The sequence below is a fragment of the Myotis yumanensis genome, unplaced genomic scaffold (genome assembly GCF_028538775.1).
Source record: "Myotis yumanensis isolate MYYU_CA2020_CCGP unplaced genomic scaffold, mMyoYum1.0.hap1 SCAF_10, whole genome shotgun sequence".
In the NCBI taxonomy this organism is placed as follows: Eukaryota; Metazoa; Chordata; class Mammalia; order Chiroptera; family Vespertilionidae; genus Myotis; species Myotis yumanensis.
Window position 1 is genome coordinate 64790797 of NW_027223761.1, and position 24486 is coordinate 64815282.

General features: G+C 36.3%; 1 protein-coding gene across 1 annotated transcript in view; it reads right to left on the reverse strand.

Annotated features, from left to right (window-relative positions):
• CNTN5 (contactin 5) overlaps positions 1-23735 on the reverse strand; it is a 1123865-nt gene extending 1100130 nt beyond the window's left edge. Inside the window, exon 1 of the mRNA XM_070425923.1 lies at positions 23662-23735. The gene's annotated coding sequence lies outside the window, so the exon portion shown is untranslated. The remainder of the gene's footprint in view (positions 1-23661) is intronic.
• Between the last annotated feature and the right edge of the window lie 751 nt (positions 23736-24486).

Consider the following 24486-nt stretch of genomic DNA (forward strand, 5'->3'; position numbering starts at 1 on the left):
AAGTATCATATGATCTCTCACTCATGTGGAATCTAAAGAACAAAATAGACTGATGAACAAAATAGATCCAGAGATATAGAAGCATGGAACAGACTGCCCAGTCTCAGAGGGAAAGTGGGGGTGGGTGGGTGAGATGAGATTAACCCAAGAGCTTGTATGCATATATGCATTACCAAAGGACAAAGACAATAATGAGGTAAGGGCCTAGGGCTTAGGGAGAATGTGAGCTAGAAGGGGTCAATGGGGGGAAAATGGACATCTGTAATACTTTCAACAATTTTTTTTTTAAAAAGTAGGATAGAGAGCTTTGTATATCATGCTCTGAAATTAGCCTTCCTCCATGCACTACAGTCAAAATTTTTAACAAGTTTAATTTCTAGTTGCTCTAAATAAGGTATGTAAAACAAAATCAGATTTAAGTAGAAAATGTTTTTCCTTGTGATAGCATTAAGGATAGATTGAAAAAATACAAAACTAGATCCACAGAGCCAGTAGAATCATGACTTAGGAACATTTTCCTAAATTCACATGCCCACCTCATATATCAAAACTGCTCACTCTTCATACAAGTCAACATATCCAATATGTAACCACTGGATATCTTTTACAGATAAACACTTCAGCACATTAACTACTCTTTCAAAAATACTTGGCAATTTGTTAAGATTTTCATAATACTTTTCAAGATCTTTTCATCCATTTTGCTCAACAGAGCTCATCCATTCACACTATATATCTTTTATGTTTGCATGTGTGTATATAGGTATATATATATATATATATATATATGCATATATATATATTATGTTTGCATGTATGTACGTATATCTACACTAATAAAAGAGAAACATGGTAATTGGCGTACGACCGCTACCCTTCCCATTAGCTAATCAGCGTATCCTTATGCAAATTAACTGTCAGCCAAGATGGCGGCCAGCAGCCAGGCACTGAAGCGAGCAGGGAGACTTGCTTCCTCCAGGGACTGCAAACTCCAACGTTCCCCACCTCACTTGCCGGCCTCTCAGCTGCAACTCTAAGCAACTATTACTATGTTGCAAATAAGGAGCTAAACAAAACTGGCTTTCAGTCAGCCCCGGAACGCAACATTGTATCCAAGTTTTCAGCAGCGAGGCCTCAGAGCTAAAACTGGCCCACAATAAAAAAAAAAAAAGAAAACAAGGAGCAGTTGGGAGCTATTAGTCAACTGCCAGCGAGAAAACAGCCCTCAGCCCCTCAGCCAGCCTGGCCAGGCACCCCAGTGGGGACCCCCACACCATTCAGGGCAAACCAGCCGGCCCCCACCTGTGCACCAGGCCTCTATCCTATATAGTAAAAGGGTAATATGCCTCCCAGCACCGGGATCAGCGGAGCAGCGAGGCTCCCGGCACCGGGATCAGCGTGACAGGGGGCAGCGCCCAAAACTCCTGATCAGCCCTGCTCTGTGCCTGATAGGGGGGGAGCTCCCCAATCCCCCGATTGCCCTGCGGCTCTGTGTGTGACAGGGTGCAGCGCACCAACCCCCTGATCGGCCCTGCTCTGTGTGTGACAGGGTGAGGCGCCCCAACCCCCCGCCCCCACGGGCCCTGCTCTGTGTGTGACAGGGTAGAACCATAACCTCTCCATCGGCCCTGCCCTGAGTGTGACAGTGGTGGCGCCCCAACCCCCTGATCGGCCCTGTTCTGTGGGTAATAGAGGGTGGAGCCCCAATCCCCCTCCACGGGCCTTGCTCTGTGTGTGACAGGGTAGAGCCATAACCTCCCCATTGGCCCTGCCCTGAGTGTGACAGGGTGCAGCGCCCCAACCCCTTGATCCGCCCTGCTCTGTGTATGATAGGGGGCGGTGTCCCAGCTCCCCTATCGGCCCTACTCTGTGAGTGACAGCGGGGAGCTCCTCAACCCCCTGATGGGCCCTGCTCTGTGAGTGACAGGGGGTGGCGCCCCAACCCCCCTGATGGACCCTGCTCTGTTAGTGACAGGGGGCAGCGCCCCAACCCCCTGATTGGCCCTGCTCTGTGAGTGACAGGGGGTGGCGCCGCAACCTCCCCATTGACCCTGCCTTGAGTGTAACAGGGGGCGGTGCCCCAACTCCCCAATCAGTCTATCCTGAGCGTGACTCAGGGTGGCATTGCAACCTCTCGATCCACCCTGCTCTGTGCATGACGGGGCGGCGCCCCAACTCCCCAATCGGCCCTGCTCTGAGCCTGACCAGGGGCTGCACCTAGGGATTGGGCCTGCCCTCTGCCACCCGGGAGCAGGCCTAAGCCAGCAGGTCGTTATCTCCCGAGGGGTCCCAGACTGCGAGAGGGCACAGGCCGGGCTGGCCCCCCCCCCGCCCCAGTGCACAAATTTTTGTGCACCGGGCCTCTAGTATGTATATATTTAACCATACATAGAACCGTATACTCCCCAATTTTGTCTGCCCACCTCAATATCACACACTTTGTTCTGCCATGCTAAACTACTATCTGCAATTTCCCAACTCCCTTAATATGGCTGCTCTTGTCAAACTCTGTGTCACTGTTTTTGTCATTTTCACTACTAAATTTTACTTTCTCCAATCTCCAACACTCAAAATGCAATTCATCCTTTAAGACCACAGTGAAAAGCTACTTTTTCCCCCTGACACTCCTACTTCCCTGACACTCCAATTGATAATAAATTGTTCTACTGTTCTGGCAGTAGCTGTATCATGACTTGCCTGTCCACTGTGAGTTTTGAAGGGTATAAACACTTCCTTGTGTATCTGTACAAACTCCAAAACCTAAAAAAAGAAAAGTTAATTACATAGTAAACTTCAATTAGTGAATAAATTAAAGAATACCAGGATGGATTAACTAATACCTAATCATTTATATAAAGTTTTCCCTCTCCCTTTCATTAAATGATAAGTATGTGATTCCCTGAGCAAATATTTTACTTCCTATGTAATGACTTCCTCACAATACACAGTACAATGCTTTCAACACAGTGGGTAATCAATACCCGCTGTTGACTGTTGAAGTAAAATAAATTCACAAAAATAAACCAGGCTTGTTTCTAGTAATGAAACTCCCCTTGGTGATTTTTGGCATGCTAAATGAAATCACCACAGGAAAGTTTATGAATGATATGTTGAATATTCCAAATGAATGCTGTACTTTCAGATATAGCACCATTGACTGCAATTGTTATAGATATTGAAAATTAAGTAAGTCTCAAAAGGGAAAAAATTCTGGGTGGCATTAATGATTCAGCTATTTGTTTCTTACCCTTTGGGACCAAGTACACTGATGCTATTACATTGAATATGAATAAAATCATGCAATTAAAAATGCCTTTCTTCAAGTACATTATAAAAAGAGATATGGCTTATAATTAGTAAGCATAATATAATGTAGGAGAAAAGTATACAGGCTTCATAAAACAGCTTTCCCTAATATGACTGACATCAGAAAAATTTTGCTAATATTTTAATAGCTTTCTTATTTCATCTCCTATAATTACTTTGGCCATGTTAAATGACACTATTATGAACTTGAGTTATAATTTCAGAATTATAAAATACATATATATCCATTACATCAATATACAAACACATATATGTATATACATGTGTATGATAGTATATATGTATGCATATATATAATTTATATTATGTATGGGTTCATATAGAGCAGCGGTTCTCAACCTGTGGGTCGCGAACAATGAAAATACATCCTTCATATCAGATATTTACATTATGATTCATAACAGTAGCAAAATTACAGTTATGAAGTAGCAACAAAAATAATTTTATGGTTGGGGGTCACCACAACATGAGGAACTACATCAAAGGGTCGCGGCATTAGGAAGGTTGAGAACCACTGATTTAGAGGATATTAGTAATTGTTATATAAGATTTAAGGAAACAAGCACTGATTTAAAATTATGTAATAAATATATTGCATGAAAAAGCATAACTTAATATGAGAATATATTCATTTTCATTCCATGATTATTTCTTAAAAATATAACTTTTGAAACTTTGAGAAACCCTTTAAGTTTATAAATCTCTAAATATATGCCAAGCACTAAAGTATTAACTATATATGCACCACTTAGAAATATATTAAGTTACTATTAAAGAGCCTTTTTTCACCAAAAAAACCACATAAGTATCTTAACCTATGCATACTTAATTTCAATTTCTTCTTTCAATTTAAAAAGAAATCTTTATTTCTTTAAGGTATGGCTTTCTTATTCTCCAGTTTTTTTTTTCTATTTGGAATACTAATTCTGATTTAGGAGTGTTCTTTTATTCTGACAAATACCAATAGTTGTGGTAATATAAATACAGAACAGCACATCCTCCAAATTATAATACAAAAGCTCATATATTTCAAATAAAAATGTTATAAATTTATTTTACACCTATCTTCTTTACTCTTTTAAACATAAAAAGGTGCTTCTGTTTGTCTTTTAAATTATATTGTCTAAAATACCTATTTTTCTCATGTTCTCATTTCCTACTTTTCTTTCCACTAAAGTGTCAGTCAATACATCTCAAAAAGAGTTGACTGTTTTGTTTGGCAGTAATTCTCCATACCAAAGAATTATGGAAGTAATCACATTCTGAAAGAATGCGTTTTTACTAGCTGTACTGCAATGGGCCCCAGATTTCCAATTTACAACTTTTAAATTAATGTCTGTTTACTCTGCTATACAACAGAAAGTAGTTATCATAGAAACTAATTCATTGCACAGTACTCTCACCATCAACTAGATTCACAACATCACCCACTCTTTGGAAATAAAAGACAGAACAAGCAAGATTATATTCTTTCCTTTTTAAAATGGGAAAATTGAGAGGATCAGAGTCATGTAGAGCTGGGACAAAAATGAAACTATACAATCTTTGATTTTCAGTCTTTACCAGTGTTTTTACTGGTATAAAATGGATGATAGGGATACACAGGGACCAGATATATGGGAAATAAACATACTGGGGCATACTGAAAATTGATATTAATTTGCCTCTGCTTTCTCACTTTTTGCTCTGTGTTTCCCTGGAGAATCTTTTTTAACCGAACTTCATGGAGGTTTTCATTGTGCGATGACGAATAGATTTTTTGATACACTTCTGGAGTAACTGGCCCATGAAGGAATAAGGTTAACCATGGACTACAGTCAGTACAGGAGAATATGTTCATTGAAATCATATTTCAAAAGACAGCAAGAGAATTTCTTTGGAAATCTGACACCTTCTGCATTTATTTCTCTGTTTTACGTCTCTATGAAGCGGAGGTGAATATGCAAATAAAGTCAATGGAGCAAGCCATCTTCAATTTACTAAGAATTCAGGGCATTACAGATGAGGAAAATGAGGCACAGAGAATATAACCTGCTCAGGTAGAAGCACTAAATTGCGAAAGTCAGGCTCCAGCATTACTGTTGTTAGCCAATATGTTCTACTACGTCAAGTTGTCATGATGCCTGCTATTATACTGCTTCCAACATCTCAGAGAGGGGAGGAAGACAGATTGAGGCAGCAGCAGAAGCAGCAGCGAAATGAAACTTTATCATGGATTTACACATAATTAGCAGTGTTGCGAAGCACATAGTTATAGGTTTTTAGTCCAACTTCATATAATGAAAGTGTCCTAAGAAAAATGTAAAGATGAACTACTGCTGGTGAATTTCATCAGCATAGAAGCCATCTTTGCTTAAGATGTGGACTTAGGACAGTGATGGCGAACCTTTTGAGCTCGGCGTGTCAGCATTTTTTAAAACCCTAACTTAATTCTAGTGCCGTGTCACATATAGAAGTTTTTTGATATTTGCAACCATAGTAAAACAAAGACTTATATTTTTGATATTTATTTTATATATTTAAATGCCATTTAACAAAGAAAAATCAACCAAAAAAATAGTTCGCATGTCACCTCTGACACGAGTGCCATAGGTTGGCCATCACTGACTTAGGATGTAACTAATGCCACAGTGGTAGTGCCCATCTACCTATATAATAGAGGAATATGCAAATTAGCCAGGACGCCATAACGTCACGACCGAAACAGCAGGGACCTGAGGCTGCATTGCTCCTGGCTGGGGTGAGGGACCTCACGCTGTGCCCCCCGGCCAGCACCAGGCTGTGGACCTCAGGCCACGCCACCCCACCTGGCGGGGCTTGACAGGGGACCTCAGGTCATGCCACCCACCCAGCATTGGGCCAGAGAACCTGAGGCTGCGCCCCCCACCCAGTGTGGCTAGATGCAGGACCTGAGACTGTACCCCCCACCCTGCACCGGGTTGGGGGACCTGAGGCTGAACCCCCCCACCACCCACCCAGAGGGGCTTGATGGAAGTGGGGCTGGCCGGGGCTGGGTCTCACCCAATGGGGGTGGGGTCGGCCGGGTCTGGGTCTCCTGCATTTTGAAAGTGCATGCAGGTGGTGGGCAGGGACTTGACTCTAGGGTCCACGGCACGTCCCAGACTCTGACAGGATGGAGATTTTCATATACATTTTACTAATTTTCTTTCATCTCTGACATTTCTATTATAGAAAAAGGGCAACTAGCAATACTAAAATACTTCTTCTAATTAATTTCCTTTTAATGTGCATGAATTTCATGCACCAGGCCACTAGTCTATAATAATAAAAGGGTAATATGCTAATTAGACTAGACAGCCATATGACCTTCTGGACGACCTTCTGGATGAAGCTGGGGCTCAAGGGCTGAGGCAAGCCACTGTGGCTGTGAGGGCCAAGGCAAGCCGCCCCAGCTGTGAGGGCTGAGCCCCTTGCATGAATTTCGTGCATCGGGTCTCTAATCTATATAATAAAAGCCTAAGCAACTGTTATGGTGAAATGACCAGAGCAACCAGTCGCTATGATGCACACTGACCACCAGGAGACAGACACTCAATGCCCCCTGGTAGTCAGTGTACTCCCACAGGGGGAGTGCCACTGAGCCAGAAGCTGGGCTCAAGGTTGGCAAGCATAGGGGCAGTGGCAGGAGCCTCTCCCACATCCACGGCAGCACTAAGGAGCAGCAGGCCGAGCAGTAAGGAGCAGCAAGTAGGCGGGTGATAAGGAGCAAAGGGTCCCAAACTGCGAGAAGGATGTCCGCCTGCCTGCCAGCTTAGGCAGGGATAGGGCCTAAGCTGGCAGCCGGATATCCCCTATCCCCCGAGGGGTCCCAGACTGCAAGAGGGATGTTTGAGCACCAGCTTAGGCCTGATCCCCCCAGGGACATCCCCCAAGGGGATGATTAATAAGAAACTGGCTCTGCCAAAATGAACTTGCAGAATGATGTAATCTCTTAAGAGCTGACAAACTGAAAGGTTCATGTGACACACTAGAACTTTGAAAGGAGACAATGCAAACACCAATACTGTAAAAATTATGAATAATTAATGTGTATCTGCTTCCTACCCAACAATTTATTTCATAACTAATTAATGTGAAAAAAAATTCTGATCACTTATATGGAATAATTCCTGAAAATAAAGAACTTGAAATAAAGAAATCATTTTTATATTAATTTTGTTTAAAATTGGTGGCAATGCTTTTTTCTTTGGAACGATTGATATCTTAACACTGTAACACCAGCACAATTCATGGCATCACCTTTGTATTGAGATGCCCTTGCTCTCCTTTAGGTTGTATAGTAGTACCTGAACCTTTTTACAGCAGGTCTTAAAGTCACTCCATTGACTTAGTGTTTGGGGTCACCTTCAATTTTATTTGTAAACTGACATCAGTAGTTTGATGTACTACCATTTTAAGACTTAGCTTGTATAGTGATCGTGAAACCAGGACAAAAATGCAAGGAAAAGACAAAGATAATACAAAATGCTTAAACAAGGTACCATGATATTAGTTTAAGAGCTTTACGGCTATATATGTTTATGAAACAGCTTGCTCTATTTCCAATTATCTTTTGTAAAAATTAAATACATTGGAATTTTTTTAATGAAAAGGCATGGAAAACTTAACTCTCAGTACACATTTTTTAAATGTTAGTTACATTTGACATAACTGCTAAAATCATGTAAAAGTCCCATAGTTGTACTCTTTCACAAATACATATAAATTTTTACAACTACTTAAAATGAAAATAATTGTATGAAAAATATATTTAGAAGCCACAATTTTTGCATAGGAGGAATAATACACTTGTTTAACTTGTATATGAGATACGAAAATAGTCTATGACATAATTTGCACTGCTGACAATAAAGGCATTTTTAAATTTTAGGGTAAAATCTCAAAATCAAAAGCTAAACAGTTGATTCTTTTCAAAACAAATTATTTTCACGGTTTAGATGGCTGAATTTCTTGATTAGCTTTTACTAGTACTGGATTAACTGCTGCAAACTGATGTACACATGATCAATATAACAAAATTTTATAGCCCCTGTCTTCCGAGCTTTTAGAAAACAGTGAAAGGCAGTGTTTTGAATACTCAGGGCCAAGATGATTTGAGGGGAATAGTTCAAGTTAAAACAAAGTTACATTTCTTTTTCTTTATAGATTTGTTTTAGCATATCCTAAATTGCTTATTATTGTTGTTGTTGTTTGGAATGGCATGTATTACATTTTGCAGGGTTCTTTATTTATTATTTTTAATGAGCCAGAAAATTGTGACTAAAGAAATGTTAATGATAAATACTTCAGACTTGTGATAGCCCCTTCTTTCTTACCCATAAAAAGGTATGTAAAAATCATACACAATATCTTTATATATGCATCAGCAAAATCATTAAATAATGTGAGACTTTGATCTCTGCATAAAATGTGGAGTGTAAACTTGATAAACTGCTAATGTTCAAAAATGTGCCTTCCAAATGTCAATTTTCCTTGCCCATAGTCAACAACAAATAAACCCAGGCTGAACTGAATTTTAATCACTTTTTACTATTGTCTTTGCATGATCTCTTAATAGTTCTTTATTTTTCTTTTGGATTTTGATAACTTCAGATTTTTAAAACTTAAACTATGAAAAAATGGAGTTAATTGGCAAATATACTAGCAAAGTCTAAAATACTGGCACCGAATATTATCAAATATCAGTAGCATGCTAATTAATTGGGTTGGTACAGTATTTCTCTCATATTCTAATATAATGTATTTAACATATATAATTATCTTTATGATATAACTTTGCTACAGGGGATTTTTCCTAATTATTTTTTTTAATAATAATTTAAGTTATGCCTTTAGCTTTGCCAGTTTTCATAGTATTTAGAATTTTTAAATAAAAACATATAAATATAGAAACAAAGAAAACGTTTTTGGTTATAGTCATTAAAATATTTTATTATTATTCTATCAAAATTTACATATATTTGTGTCACACTTAATCTTATTTTGCCTTTTTTTCCAGTAATGTTTCCCCTCTAAGTGGCACCGTGGTAACAGTCCAAAGTGTCCAAATTACCATCCATCTGATATTGAGCATACACCTGCTGGCTGATTGTTCTTATCGAATTGGTTTTATGGCTTGTGAAACTATAAAACTAAATGAAGGTAAATCTCCTTCACCCCCAGCCATCCTAAAATAATGCATTGTCTAAAATTACTGAACACATTACAATGGTAAGTGAAATTTACTTGAGTTTCCTTTCTTGATACTCTGAGATGCTAAACATTTTTTTAAATATATAAAAATCTCTGAAATTATTTTATAGAAGCTTTGGTATGCCAAGAAACATTCCATTTAAATGCTTGGTCAGGAATTGCTGATGCCTCCAGGCCAACTATTTCTCAGCACAGGAACACATAAGCTAATACGACCATTAATGCCTTTTCGGCTTTCGGATTAAGTGGTAAGTGTACACACTTGCTCATCCTTTCCCTTGTTATTCAACTGCCTACCATTCCGTAAAATCACAGTGAAGGTTATTTTAATTGTGCACGCTGGAACATTTGTGAATTCAGCCACTGTGTCTGTGCTTGGTACTTGCAAACTCTCTATTTTCCCTCTATCTCAAAAAGAAGTCTTAGTCTTCGATTTTACTTTTAGTGTTTTCTATTGAGGCAGAAATAATACAAAGAATAGCAGGTTGGCTTCTCTGAGTTCATCTAGTGATGGGACCAAAAAAAAGAGTGCTGATCCTTTATGTAGTTCAATAGTATTTCCTGTTGATGATACAGGTTCTTATTCAGAAGAAATTGGTTCAAGGAATAGTATCTTAAGATAAAGAAAAAAGAAGCACAGAGAATAAAGGGGGTAACAGCATATTCTTAGACTTAAATGTAATCAACGATCTGAAAGGCTGGGAGGTGCCTATAGACTTGTTGGGATCAAATTCCTCTTTATGATTTTCCTTCTTTTCCCTTTTTTTTCTCCTAAGACTTACTTAATACTTTTTTTTGCTCATATTTCTATGATGTTATGATATTGAAATTATAAGATCAATTTTTAATCTAATTATCAAGATATACACCAGATTGGGAAAAGATACTGCTTGATTTTAAATTAGACCCCAAAAGAATTATCTAAGAAAAATTTTAAACATTACTAAAAAGATACAGAAAATATATTTTCACCCTGACTGATTTGGCTCAGTGGATAGAGCACCGGCCTGCGGACTGAAGAGTCCTGGGTTCGATTCTGGTCAAGGGCATGTACCTTGGTTGCGGGCACATCCCCAGTAGGAAGTGTGCAGGAGGCAGCTGATCGATGTTTCTCTCATCAATGTTTCTAACTCTCTATCCCTCTCCCTTCCGCTCTGTAAACAATCATCAATCAATAAAATATATTTTTTTTAAAAAAGAAAATATATTTTCAGTTTTCTTTTCTTTAAAATATATTTTATTGATTTGTTTACAGAGAGGAAGGGAGAGGGATAGAGAGTTAGAAACATCGATGAGAGAAACATCAATTTAGCTGCCTCCTGCACACTCCCCACTGGGGATGTGCCAGCAACCAGGGTACATGCCCTTGACCAGAATCGAACCTGGGACCCTTTAGTCTGCAGGTCGACGCTCTATCCACTGAGCCAAACCGGTTAAGGCTGTTTTCAATTCATTATTTATTCTTCTTATGATAACTTTGGAATCTGATAGAAAAAATGTGACATTTTAGCTAGTTAATTTGTTGAATCAGAACAGAGTTATACAAACACCAAAACTAAGTTTATAATTTATTTAGGTTACAGGTGGGACATTTTATTTAGTGCTACCTGTAATTTGATTCAATGGTAAAATTAATACCTACTCTATGATACATCATCTCCATTATAAAGAAGAGGTATAGTAAGAACACTTGCTAAGAGCTTGTGTTTCCTAATATTATCTTAAAATTATAAAGTTATAAAATAATATATATCCTTGATTTCTTTATGCTAAGAAGCTTTCACTGTGTAGACCTGTTGCACATTCGTAAATGATGTATAAAATGAAAAATATTAGCTTGTGTTCCATTAGTGTTAAAACAAGTATTTGTCTATTGTCCATGTTTTTATGACAAGCAATGTTACATGTTTTATAATGAGCAATGCAGATGTACCAAAATCCAGCAAGCAAGTCAGAGGATCTTGAAATTTAAATAAAAATCTTAAAAGCAGTTATCACAAATTTGTCAAGGACTTACAAGTTTGGTTTCTTCATTGTAATTAGGAAAAGACAACTTCCATAAATATTTGATATTATTGATGTTGTCAGGTCAAGGACCATAAACAAATTTATGTAGGGGTACAGTAAGAACACTTGCTGAGAGCTCGTTCTGTTATACTGTACTAAAGTGATGTTTCTTATGCAGTACTTCTCAATGTGGGTATCTTCAAAACATTATGCTATTTAGAGCATTATGTGTTAGGACAAATAACTAATTTAATTAAATAAAAACTTCACTTGTTTATGTTATTCACAGCAGCTTATAAAAATGATCAAAACGTGTTCCTGTCTTTAAAGTAGCTTGTGATCTCCCGGTAGAAAAAGGAGTTTTAGCATGGAGATATCTGGAAGCATCATTTTTGGCAGAAGAAATAATGTCAACACAAGTACAGAGCTGGGAATTTGAACGGCAGGTTTTGGAGAGGTGTGGCTCATTCTACAATGTGCAGTAGCAGAAGCCTGGAGAGAGTTTCTATAGGACAGCCATGGAGCTCCTTACTGGCACATGGTAGAATCCGAAACATGTTCTTCAAGCTGAAGCAAGCATTAAAGCCTTCAAAGCAAAGAAATGGAATGACTAGACTTGAGTCTTTGAAAGAATATTCCATCAGAATGGCTGACATTTTGGAGAATACAGGGAGAGAAATCAGACTGGAGACGTGGTGATTCCAGGGAAAGATGCCCTGAACAAGTGCTGGGTGAGCGAGATTTGTAAGGCTGGTTGGAATATGAGGACTCATTTATCCAGAATTTTTTCTTTGCCTGAAATCTGTTCTGCTCTACTCAAGTTGAACTGTCTTCTCCTCGTTGTACTTCCACTGGATGTTTTGGAAACAGTGGAGGGGAAAGAAACATAATGGCATTTAAACAAACATATCTGGCTTTTCCCAGATGTGCATTTTATTTCTTAGAAATGTTGGCAATGCCTCAAAACATTTTTAATTGACTTACTGTTGCTATTTGTTTCTTGCTTTCAGTTACCATGTAAGGGGATTTTTTTTTTGTAATATTAACTGAATAGAATTAAACTAGGGATGAGGTGAAATAATAGGTTAAAAACGTTTTATAGACATCTAAAAATGCTCACAGTATTAGGCATAAATTAAAACAAAAATAAGAAACTTCCATCTATTCCACTGGGTGCAGGACAAGAAGTTTGGTAATACACTCTACTGACTAGAATGCGGAGAGACAGACATTTGAATGTGCTGTTGGTGGAACCGTTAACTGGAAGCATCCCTGTGGAGGGCAATTTGTCAGTAAAACCAAAATTTTACATGTACATTCTCACTGACCTTAGAATTCCGCTACTAGATTTGCTTACACTTACATAAAAGTAAATGCATAATAATTTATATTTTATAATTACTTGTATTTGCATATAAAGACAAGCTAACAAAAATTTAAGTGAAGGATAATTTAGATAAATTATGATATAACTCTATCATGAAAATAGTCTGCAGTGTTCAAAAACGATATACCTTTTCATTTGATAGTAGACACCCAAATTTATTCTAAGGAAAAAATAAACTTTTGCTGGAAGGAAGTCATACAGAAGCCTATTTTACGGCTACTCTGAGGGAGAGAACCAGAGGACTTCTTTAGACAAAGATTCGGCTTTCATCATATTATTTTTATACTACTCATCATCATTTCTGCGATGTTACAGTAAAAAAGGGATGATGACTGAAGTGTTCATTCAATCAAGATTCTGACACCTAAGGCTTGCTTGTTCATGTGGTCCTGAGGCTAACACACCCAATGGAACAGAAAGTATTTCAGAATCAATTTTAAAGTCATTCTTAAATAGCATTCCACTCTTTATCAATAAAGTTAGGAAAAAAGTTATAGTTAACTTTTGTTACTGGAAAGTAATTCTTCTACAAAACAATGACTTTTAAATTAATCCTTAAAATTATGTCTGTATTATTTTTAACTTGGGATAAGAGATTAATAATTAATAAGATAATAATTTATATTTGAGGTTATGTTTCCCTCATGAGAGAACTTAAATTACCCTATTTTTTTAAATGAAAAGAAAACTGAAACTAATGATATAGTAATTTCTTCAGAAGAAAAGAAGTTGATCTCTGACAGATCTATCCGAATATTAGCTAAAGACAAACACTAACCAAATAGAGATTAACATTTTTAAAAGGTAGTTGATTTGAAAATAATTCAAGATACATTGTCAACCTTAAAACATCTTTTAAGTTCTAATATGTAGGAGATATCTGATCATGCAGAACATTTAAAGAGAAATAAGAATGAAAATGAAAACACTAAGTCATTTCTTCTTAATATTTATCAAAGCAACCATATGACATCTAGATGGCATTTCAATATTCAATCTAGGAAAAATCAACCACATATTTATATCTAAAGCCTATTATCTTATAAGACAGATACATGCAAGAAAGATAAACAGAAAACTTTGTTTCAGGCAAAATATCAAGTCCAGGTATTTTTTTAAAAGTATTTCATGATATAAATTCTTATTTAATCATTTCTTCATTGAACAGTTTAAAATTGCTTTCTATCAGCTCCCTCTCCTGTCTGCTTTGTGGCTTTATTCATCTTTCTTTTCCCTCTGTATCCAGTATCTCTGGACCTAGTATAGTATTATTACACTTTTTTAAAAGAACTATTTTTGTGAAATTTGTTTCTTTCATTTCTTTCTACTGTGTTGATCAAAACAAAAGAAGAGAATACCTGGGGAAACTATATTTCAATGAATATATTTTATATCATTTTGCAATCATATGGGGTTCAAAAACAGGATTTGGAAAAGCTTCCTCTCCTACCAAAATAAAATATATTTTCTTTACAACTGAATGGGCATTGAAAAGTTATTTTCTTCAGGTACAGCAAAACACAATAAAAATTTGAAAAATATATGAAAAAACATACAATCTCTTTAAATATTGTCATATACAATTAAGACCATGAAAATAAATCATCTGCGTATCAGCAAATGTACAGGTTTGTGCCAAGAAAATAAGTGATTTTCCTCACATATGGAAAACTGAAGGGATTGTACCCAGATGTATTTATATAATATTCCAATGAATTTTCTGCCTTCAAATATTTCTTGAACTTAAACATAGATATTTTGTAAGCAACTATATCTAAAGACATGAAGAATTTTCTCCTAAATTTAACTCCTGAATCTACACAATTGCATTTTCTTCCTACAAAACAAACAAAACAACTGTGTAGTAGTAGTTAATATCATCCTTTTACGGGAAAAGAAACGGAAGCTTAGAAAAGTTACTGTATTGCTCAGGTAAGCATCTCGGGAAGCTGTTGAGTCAGGATTAAACTTGTGTGTAGCAAGTTCGTGCTTCTTCCATGGCCTTTCCATATGCCATGAAAGTTACCTCTGTTTTAGGGAATCTATCCTAAACTCAGCTGTCAACACCTACACGTCTGTTTCTTCATCAAAACCTCATAAAGCACATAGCCATCGAATTACAGTGGATCAAAACTTTAAAAGAAAAAAAATCCTTTACATTTATTGATTTTAACTCTCTTCCTGGAGAGATTAATAGACTGAGAAAGTGACTTTTCCAAATCAGAGTAAGAGGCAAAACTGGGGCTGAACCTCATCTTCAATACCATCTAATCTTGAGTATTATCCTCTTCTTTTTGAACAAGATCTCAATTCTTCAAATGCCTTTCAGAATCCTTTATATTTCTTCATCTGATGGATTTTGAATTTTCTCTTCACACAACAAAGAGTTCTTTCTTTACATTAATTAACTTTCCTACTTTCTTCTACATATTCATTTTGCTTCTCTTTCCACCAACTGAAAAACGGTCTTTGCCAATCCATAATTGAAAGTCTCTTCAAGTTCTATTGCTTCTCATTGTTTTCAGGGTTTAATCCATCCCCACAGTGACCATTTCTGGTCCTCCAAGGTTCTCAGAATGTGTGAGTCCTATCTTGATAATTATGTTTCTGGTACATTTTCTTAACATCCTTATCATGTTGTGTCCTGGCTGACAATTTTCCATCTTTCCATTGTCAGGGATCAAACCTCTCACTTCCTTTGCACCTCAAACTGTTAAGGGTACTGTTAATGCTAATTTAATAAAAAGATAAGGTACAAAGAATAATCTTTAAATACTCATGGTCAATAGATCTATCAGTTTCCACAGTTAGAAGAGCTTACAAAAATAAAATATTTTGGTAGCTAGCTAATTTAAAACTTATATGTTAGAAAAGAAATTGGAGTGCAACCAAAATATTTCCCCAGACTTATTTTTTAATGTTTCTAATACTGTCATTTTTTGCATTAAAAAGTAGATATTTTCCTTATATATTATCACAACTTCATGACAGTTATTATCCTAATTTTACAAGTAGATAATTTTTCTAAAATTATACAGTAAGTTGTAGAGCCAACTCTAAACACCAAAATTCAAATAACAAGTCCCCTAATTCATACTGCCTCCCTATATTAGATATACTATTAAAAATTTCAAAATAATGTTTATGACTACTCTGCTGCTACTATTACTACTATTATCTGGAATGACTACTATTATCTGGAATGGCCTTTATAAGCAAAGCTTCATTAGCTTCATGGTTAACCCACACCTGTAAAATAGGTATCACCAGCACCATTAATATTCCATATTTAATAAGTGAAAGAAATCAAACTTACTTATAGCAACATATAAAAATTGCACATTTTCATAGCATCTAAGCCACATTCATTTTACCTCAGATTTGGCCGTATCATCAGAGACTAGATGGCTCTACATTACTAAAGTTAGTCCTATAATGAGATGTAGAAAAACACAGCATTCATTTAAATTAGGTGAATCTTGGAACCAGAGTTACTTCAAAATAATTTAGGATCTGGGAAGTAAATGCAGCAATTATGGAACCAATGTTAGCATGAAATAGTCCAAGCTGGAAAGTCTTAATAGGAGAAAACTAACAGCTGTCTCTAAAAGGAGAAATAGTGAAAATTTGCATCTTAGCTATATATAACTCTATCACTGAACATTTCACATTGAATTACATTCACCCTATGTGCTTATTTCCTCTATCAGTCCCTGAACTACTTATTCCCTTTTATATTCTTACTCATTACTACAACTGTCCACAGAAGACCATTTGAGTGATTGACATAATGTAGAAAACGCTTTAAATGAGAAAGGAATTTCTTTTTGTTAATTTTACTCACCAGGGTATATGGTTTATTAACAAAACCACATTACAGAATGAAAAATAAGCAAATATAGTCACACATTTTAAAACATAATTGATATGGTAAATTTTCATAAAATCAACTCTGGATCATTTAGCTTAAATCTCAAGTAACCTCTTCCCTACTAGGTTTATTGTTGTTTGAAAATACTGAAGAATTAAAAGTAAGTTGTAGGTAAATAAATATCAAGAAAAAGTAAAAAAATTCAAAGAATTTTAAGCACCATTTGTCCACTGGGCTTGGAGAATAAATTGTATATTTTCTAACTAGAGTTATTTCCAAATTTTGGCTATATGCATTGGGTAGAAAATATCTCAGATTAAACATTAATTGATTTAGCCACAGTCTTTTACCTCATCTTATATTTGTCACCTTTAAATATTCAGTATCAAAGGAAGAGAGAGTCTTAAAATATGAAGTCACCCCATATGGACATACACAAATTTCTTGTCATAATTTGACAATGAAAGGTTTGAGAGAAAGGATCTATAAAAATATTATTATATGAGAAACCCAGCAACATACAACTACCTTTCCACTATGTTGCCCTATGCTGATTTTACTGTTTACCATGTTCAGTCATACTGATGAAAAATTTTAGCATGTAGTTTCATTTTAAAATCATATATATCACATTAAAATTAAGCATAAACAAACTTTGTTTCAAGTACAATATGAAAATACTATTACAGACTCAAATTTATATGTTTTAACTTCCTTTAGTATTATACCAGTAAAATTAGAATTTATATGCAATATTTGTATTCTAAAACTCAGAAGAATAGTACCTATTTTTAAGAGACTCATTTGCTGCTTTGCATTTCATTAAATGCTCTAAAATCATTATTACCCTAAGAAACCCCATTATTTAAATTGTATCCAAATGTGCCAATAAACAAAAATATTTTATCACCCACATTTCTCATGGGTTTTCTATTTCATTTAATATCCCATTGAACATTTATCACTGGGGGTAAAAAAAACACTGCCAATCCAGAAAAGAAGTTAACAACAAAACAAGGACTACCCATTATAAATAATCACTGGAAATAATTACATTCCTTTTCCTACTTGAGTTCCAAGGTTTCTTAACTGAAACTGTAAAAAATGTTCTCTTATTTTACTTAGCTGGTGAATTGTGAAAAAGTTCACATCTAGCAAATTAAGTAGTCCAGACATTCAAGTACTGGTTAACAAAACAATGTGGCATAGCTGTTTCCTCTGAGTTAATATAATTGGATTTGTAAGTTTTTTTAATCTTAAAAGGCAAGATTTTACTGATAAGAAATGACAAGGGAATTATGTATACTTATGTACTAATCTTAACTTGAATAGATATAAAAATAATTAAAATTTGTATAGCAAAAAAGGTATAAACTATGAAAAGCTCTGACCTAGAAATTTAAGAGAACTAGGTTCTAATTCCATCTTTTCCATTAAATGTAATGTTGAACACATCACTTAACATCTCAATATCTTAACTTATTTTTCTTTGTGATAAATATGTACAAATACAAGCTCCTTCCAATACGAAATATTATTCTCATCCTTTCTCCTAAATGTCCTCATGATTTATTGATAATAACTCATGAGATATGTACTTGTTTTTGATGAGATGGTTATTTTAGCAATAGCTAACACATTTCTATTAGAATAATGGTATTGAAAAAGGACAGTGTTTTGAAGTTCCTGTCATCAAATATTCTCAAAATTAGAAAAATTAATGATCACTTCCAAGTTGTTTTATGAATTTTTTAATATGAGAGATGAAACTAAGCTACTCTATATCTTTTGTAAAAGAATATGAACAGGAAAGTTTTCAAATAACAAAATGTGGCCAACACAAAATCTAAAATCAATTATGAAACTTTTCATAATGTTTTCAGAAATATTTGTGAGCACTTAAATTTTGTTTAGGTGCCTAGGAAACAATTTTATATTTAATAATAATGAAATTCTAATTAAATAAAAATTTATTTCTGGAAAGCAAAAATTCCTTTTTAAATTCCTACTATCACTCACCTATACCTTCAAATTAACGTTCCTGTTAATCACTTGGGATTTCATCTAATTCAGTCATTTTAGAGACTATAAACTTTATGGTATCTTAGCAAACATTACATTATTGAAAAGTAAATTTGTATATAAAGCTAAAATGGGAGAACTTAGAAGATTTAAAATACTTTATCTAAACTCTCTCTACCTTTATATTTGGTTTCGTTTCTGAAGTTATTTAATACTTTTAAATATAAAAATAAATTCATATTTGAAAACAATAAAGTTTAAACTTTATACACTTAAAAGTAAATTTTTCACCAAATATACAATTTCTTTACTGGTTATCTACTAGTTACCAGCAACTAGTAAAAATCTTTGTGAAAATACAATTAAAGATCTGTTTGCAGCTCCAGACGCATTTTAACTATAATTATCCTATTATAATATCTCTTTCAATTAAAACTCCCTAAATTTTTAGCCTCATAATGAATGTTTGTGCCAACATTATTACCATCAAGTGGGAGAAAATTCAATCCACCTTTTGTCACATAACTGATCATCAAAATTTCTTTTCCTAAACTCCATACTAAATCGTAATAGAAGATGAGATGTTCTCCTACTTAAGTATTTAATAGCTATAAAAATGCTACGGAGCAGAATCCTATCCCCCTCATAGAATGTTATGTATATAATTATACTTTTCTAGTGAATGGTCACAAAAAAGAAAATACTTTCCTCTTCCTCCTTGTCTGATTTATATATACATATACATATATATATATATATATATATATATATATATATATATACACATACATACACACACAATTACTTAAAATTTCTATAACATTCATATTAGTGACTTTAATCCTTAACCAGATCCATACTTAGGGTAAAGACACAAACTATAAAGGTGTGTTGGCAGGAAAGCTCATATAAATACATTAATAACATTCTTTCTGTTAAGGTCTCAACTTTTTTGGTGTATACAAGGTAGTATAGGAAATATCTGGAACCATGGCTAGCATAATAGGAAATGTGCAAGTCCTGCCAAATCTTTTCAAAGAAATCCACTTGTTAAAAATAAATTTTAAAAGTGCTAACCACAAGGAGGCAAGTTATTAGGTCATTATGGATTTTTAAGGGACCACTGAAAAAATCGGGGGGAAAATCAATATTTCCCCTATGTTGTCAAATGCATCCAATGAAATAGTTTTGGAAATATACAAAAAATGAGAGTGATCACAAGATCCAACTTAAGAAACACATGAGAAAAGAACATGACTGTACTTTCTAAAATTTATCATGAATAATAAATTTAACACTATTTTATAATAAAGAAATGATGAATTCATTAATTTTTTTTTATTTCCAGAAAAAGACTGAGTTGATTTATTTTTTTGAGGTTACTTTATGGTCAATTTCTATAGTTCCATTCCCCTGTACTAAAGAAAAGCAGAGCTTCCGTATTTTGCCTGGCTTAGTCTCATGAGCCAATATTTAAAACAGCTATAATGTCAAAAATACAGCCTACACTATTCTGGCATATGAAATTAAAGACGTGTGTTTTAACTTGAGGGCTTGAGAGGCATGAAAATGCTCTACATTTAGCTCATGCACACATTTGTCATAAGTAAAACATAAAGTTAAATACATAGTCACATATCAAGTTCATGGGATATAATTAATGCTCTGATAAAAAAAAATTAATTGTAGACCTCTATTTTCCTTTAAAAGTAAATATATCTAAAACCATTTAAAAATTCCCTTCATATCAACTTTATCAATGAAGCACTGCTGAATTTGTTCTATTTATTTTAATGAAAATAATTAAACAAAAAACTGTTCAAGTGTCTGATATAACCCCATTTATCCAGAACCCCACTGGGAGACATTAATCGAAAGGGTATAGGTACAAGGATGAGACAGTGCTCATAATAGTTTTTAATCCTAAAGCTTAAGTGTTAATGAGTTTTATATACTTCATTACTTTTTAAAATGTACCAGTCTCTAATGTAGAGTTATTGATCACAAGTGCTCAGAAAATAGACCTCTTCAGAGATTCTACTGCTTTGAGCTTCCGACCAGCCTCTTCCTGCTATAAAGTGCTAAGAAGTTCATGGAACATATCAGCACACCCTTACAACACTAATCTAAAAAAAAAAAAATCTTATCTGAAATGCACGCCTCTTTTTATGTTTGTACCTTCAGTAATAAGAAAGAGATGAATAAATCTGAGCTCCTGACGTCAGAATTTGAGACAGCAAATTACATGGGCCTCTTTAAATTAAGAAAAACTTCCAACCTCCTAGTACAGTTTTAAGAACATATTTTGAAAGAGAGGCAATTCAAAGACGATGAGTAATCAAAATATGTGTGGTAGGATGCCTTCAGAAATTCCAACACTTTAAAAATATTGGACTCATAAATGCCAAATTAATTTTTGATGGATGGGGGCACTAAACTCTACTGTAAAACTCTGTTTTAGCCAATGGAACTTAGGTATAGTCCAATCATCTTTACACTATTATAGTCATCTAGACAGGAGCTCATAGTTTCCTTCCCCCAACACACAAAAACATACCTTTTGTTTTATCTAGAAATAAGACAAACTCCAAAATAACTTGGCCAGCACAGCATCCCCTTACTTTCTTCATCTAGAGAGACTTCTACCCTTTATTGACACCCTCTGGTCCTTATTCCTAAATGGGGTTTGCCACTAAACCACACCCTACCTCTACCCTGAAGGTGGCAAAGGGTTTCTAAAATGTTGAGTGAAAAAGACATTTAAAGAAGTACGTATTAGTCAAACCTGATCCAATTTTAAAGTTAATTGGGCACATAAAATTGAAGTAAACAGTCACAAGCAACTAATTTTTAATTAGTCTCAAATAAACACAGTCTATGTGTTCATCATGGTTTGATTTTGGTTCATCTCCCAAATTAAGAAAAATGGAGGACCACCTCATAGTTGAAGTACTACTCACCTAAGGAGACTGGATCTTTCCGTGACCATTTCAAAATTCCACAACTGCTGCTTCGCAGGTCTAGTTCCAAATACATCCTTACATGCATGTGCCTCGAAAGTTACAAAGTCTGGCTTTTGGTTAATCTATCAGGGGAATGTTATTTTTACTAACTTTTGAGAATTCTAACTTTCTATTCAGTTGTGTATGATATCAAACAGAAATTAAAAGTAGCATATTTTCTCTTTAATTTTCAGTTTTCAAAAGTTATAAATATGAACAATTAAAAGACTCCACCACGCCCTACACAACACATTGGCATTTATATTGTAAACATTGTACTGATTTTCTATTTTCAAATATGTAGTTATATCATCTCACCACACTCCAGCTAAGTTTTCAAGTTCAATTTTATTTTTTAACGCACACTTTCTTCTTTTAACTTTTAACTTTAAATTTTGTACTTTGTTTCCTTCATTAAACTTAGTTGGTCTTTGTAGTATCTTTTAATTTTATTCATTTTATGTTACATATTATTATATAGTCATATTGTTTTTCCCATTTTAATCAAGGAAACATGTACCTTTGAGACTCAACAAACTGGCCCACATTGGATTTATAATAATTTGAGTATGATGTAGGAAAATATGCAAATAAATATTTCTGAGTTTCTTAAAATTGACAACAGGCACTTTTGGAAAAAAAATAATGACCTAATTATTACTAATTATTTTATGTTTAAGGTCACAATGTTAATAATGATGAACTCTTTAGGCTTTCTGTGATAGTCTAAGTATTGCTGTAGTTCTGTTGCAATTCAATAGTGCTCAATTATGCCTCCAATACTTATTTGTCTGTATTTCTTAAGCCTAGTATCCTAATAAACATCTGCTTCTCATATCCTTATTTCCACAGTTAAAATTCAGAATCAAGGTATAAGCATGGCATCTCTAAGTGATTTTATCTTTTCAATTAAAAAAAAAAAAAAGGAATAGATGAATGTAGGGAAAGCATTTCACATACAACAGTTAAAAAGTTTTTTGCTTCCAAACCTGAATTTACATTACCACAATGAATAGTATTTTTCATGCTAGGAAGCTGATAACATTTAAAAATAAAATAATTCTAAAATATTTAGTGGATTTTTTATTTTTCCCAAATAAAGTTAGTTAAAACAACTTAAAATGTTTAAGGTTGTCAGAATAATTTTCTCAGCTTATTGTACACCATATCCATATATATGCAAATTAACATTCCCACTTTTCAATTTAAAAAAACTCAATAAACTGTCTAAACATATTTCCTTATTCCATTTTCCAATCTATCACATTTCTGCACAACATCAAGAAAACACCTCGGCATAATTCAAGACACTGTTGTTTTAGCCTCCGGAACTTTGCAGAACTTCACTTCCAGAGCATCCTGCTAAAATTTAACAAGTTACTGCACTGCCAGATGCTCAGCTACTTGAGCTCTGTTCTCCCAAACACATTTTGCTCAGCCATCAGACACACACTCAGCACCTACAAACGCATCCTATTTTCTGAACACCGGGCGTCTTTTCCTAGGAAAACTCCTACCCTACCTAGCCTAGCCTCCATCGCCTTCCAGTTGAGTTGTGGGAACTGTTTTCTCTTATTTGGGATAACATGAGGAGGTATACACATAGGTGACATGTACTCTTGCCCTAACTTTTTCTGACATAAAATCCCAGCTGAGAAAAACAGCATGTTTAAAAAAAAAAAAAAAAGGAGCAGCAGCTTTCTCTTACAGTTTTGAAATCCTGGCAACATGGCTAGGAAGGGTGGCTCCGCAGAAGCCAGCGTGTCCAACATGCCAGCGCCCGGGAGCCGAAGTGCACCGTCACCCGGCGAGGATGTGTGTCAGCCACTTACCCGGAGACGGAGCCGCAGACCGTCCTGTCCTCCCCGGGCGGGCGGCGCTCACTGCCCGGCTCCCATCCTCCTGCCGTCGGCGCAGTTCAGAGGCTGCAGCGGCGGGGCTCCTCGCCCGCAGCCCGTGGCCGAGGACCGCCGCGGAGTTCTTAATCCTGGGGGGGGGGGTCCCCCAGCTGGCCCGGCGGCTGCTCCCCGCAACGGGACCCGGGCGCCGCCTCCCGTGCGCCCCGAGCTTTAATGGCACTTTGGCCGCTGCCCGCCGGCGCTCCGCGCTCCCGCACTCCGTACTTGGTTATATTTGGGGAGCAGGTGCCGAGCCTCCTCCGGCGGGTGCGTGGGGCTCGCACCGGCTCCTCCAATGCGTCCGCGCGCCCCGCGCCGCGCGCCTCTGACTGGCTGGGCTCCCCGGCGCCCGCCCCGCCCCGCCCGCCCGCTCGCCGCGCCGCCGCCGCGCCCGCGCCAGCGCCCAGCGCCCAGCGCCTCGCGCGGAAAAGGTGCCCTGAGCGCGTCCCCGGGCCCGAGGGGCGGCTTCCAGGAGGGTTTTCCTGGTGTCTCCACGCGTCCAGGCCACGGTATTTCCCTGCGCTCCGGCGTGCGGGGCGCGCCCTCCCCCGCCGCGCCGCCGGACACCTGTCTCCGAGGCGGAGGAGGGACGAGGCGCACACGGCGGCGCCGCCCGGGAGGGAGAGCGAGCTCGGACCCAGCCCCCTCGGTGCCCGCGGGCGGCCGCCTCGGAGTCCCGACTCGGGTGGGCTCCGGAGGGGACTTGCTCACTTTGGAGAACGTCCTCGGGTCCTGCCTGGGCCGCGCTGCGCGGGGTTT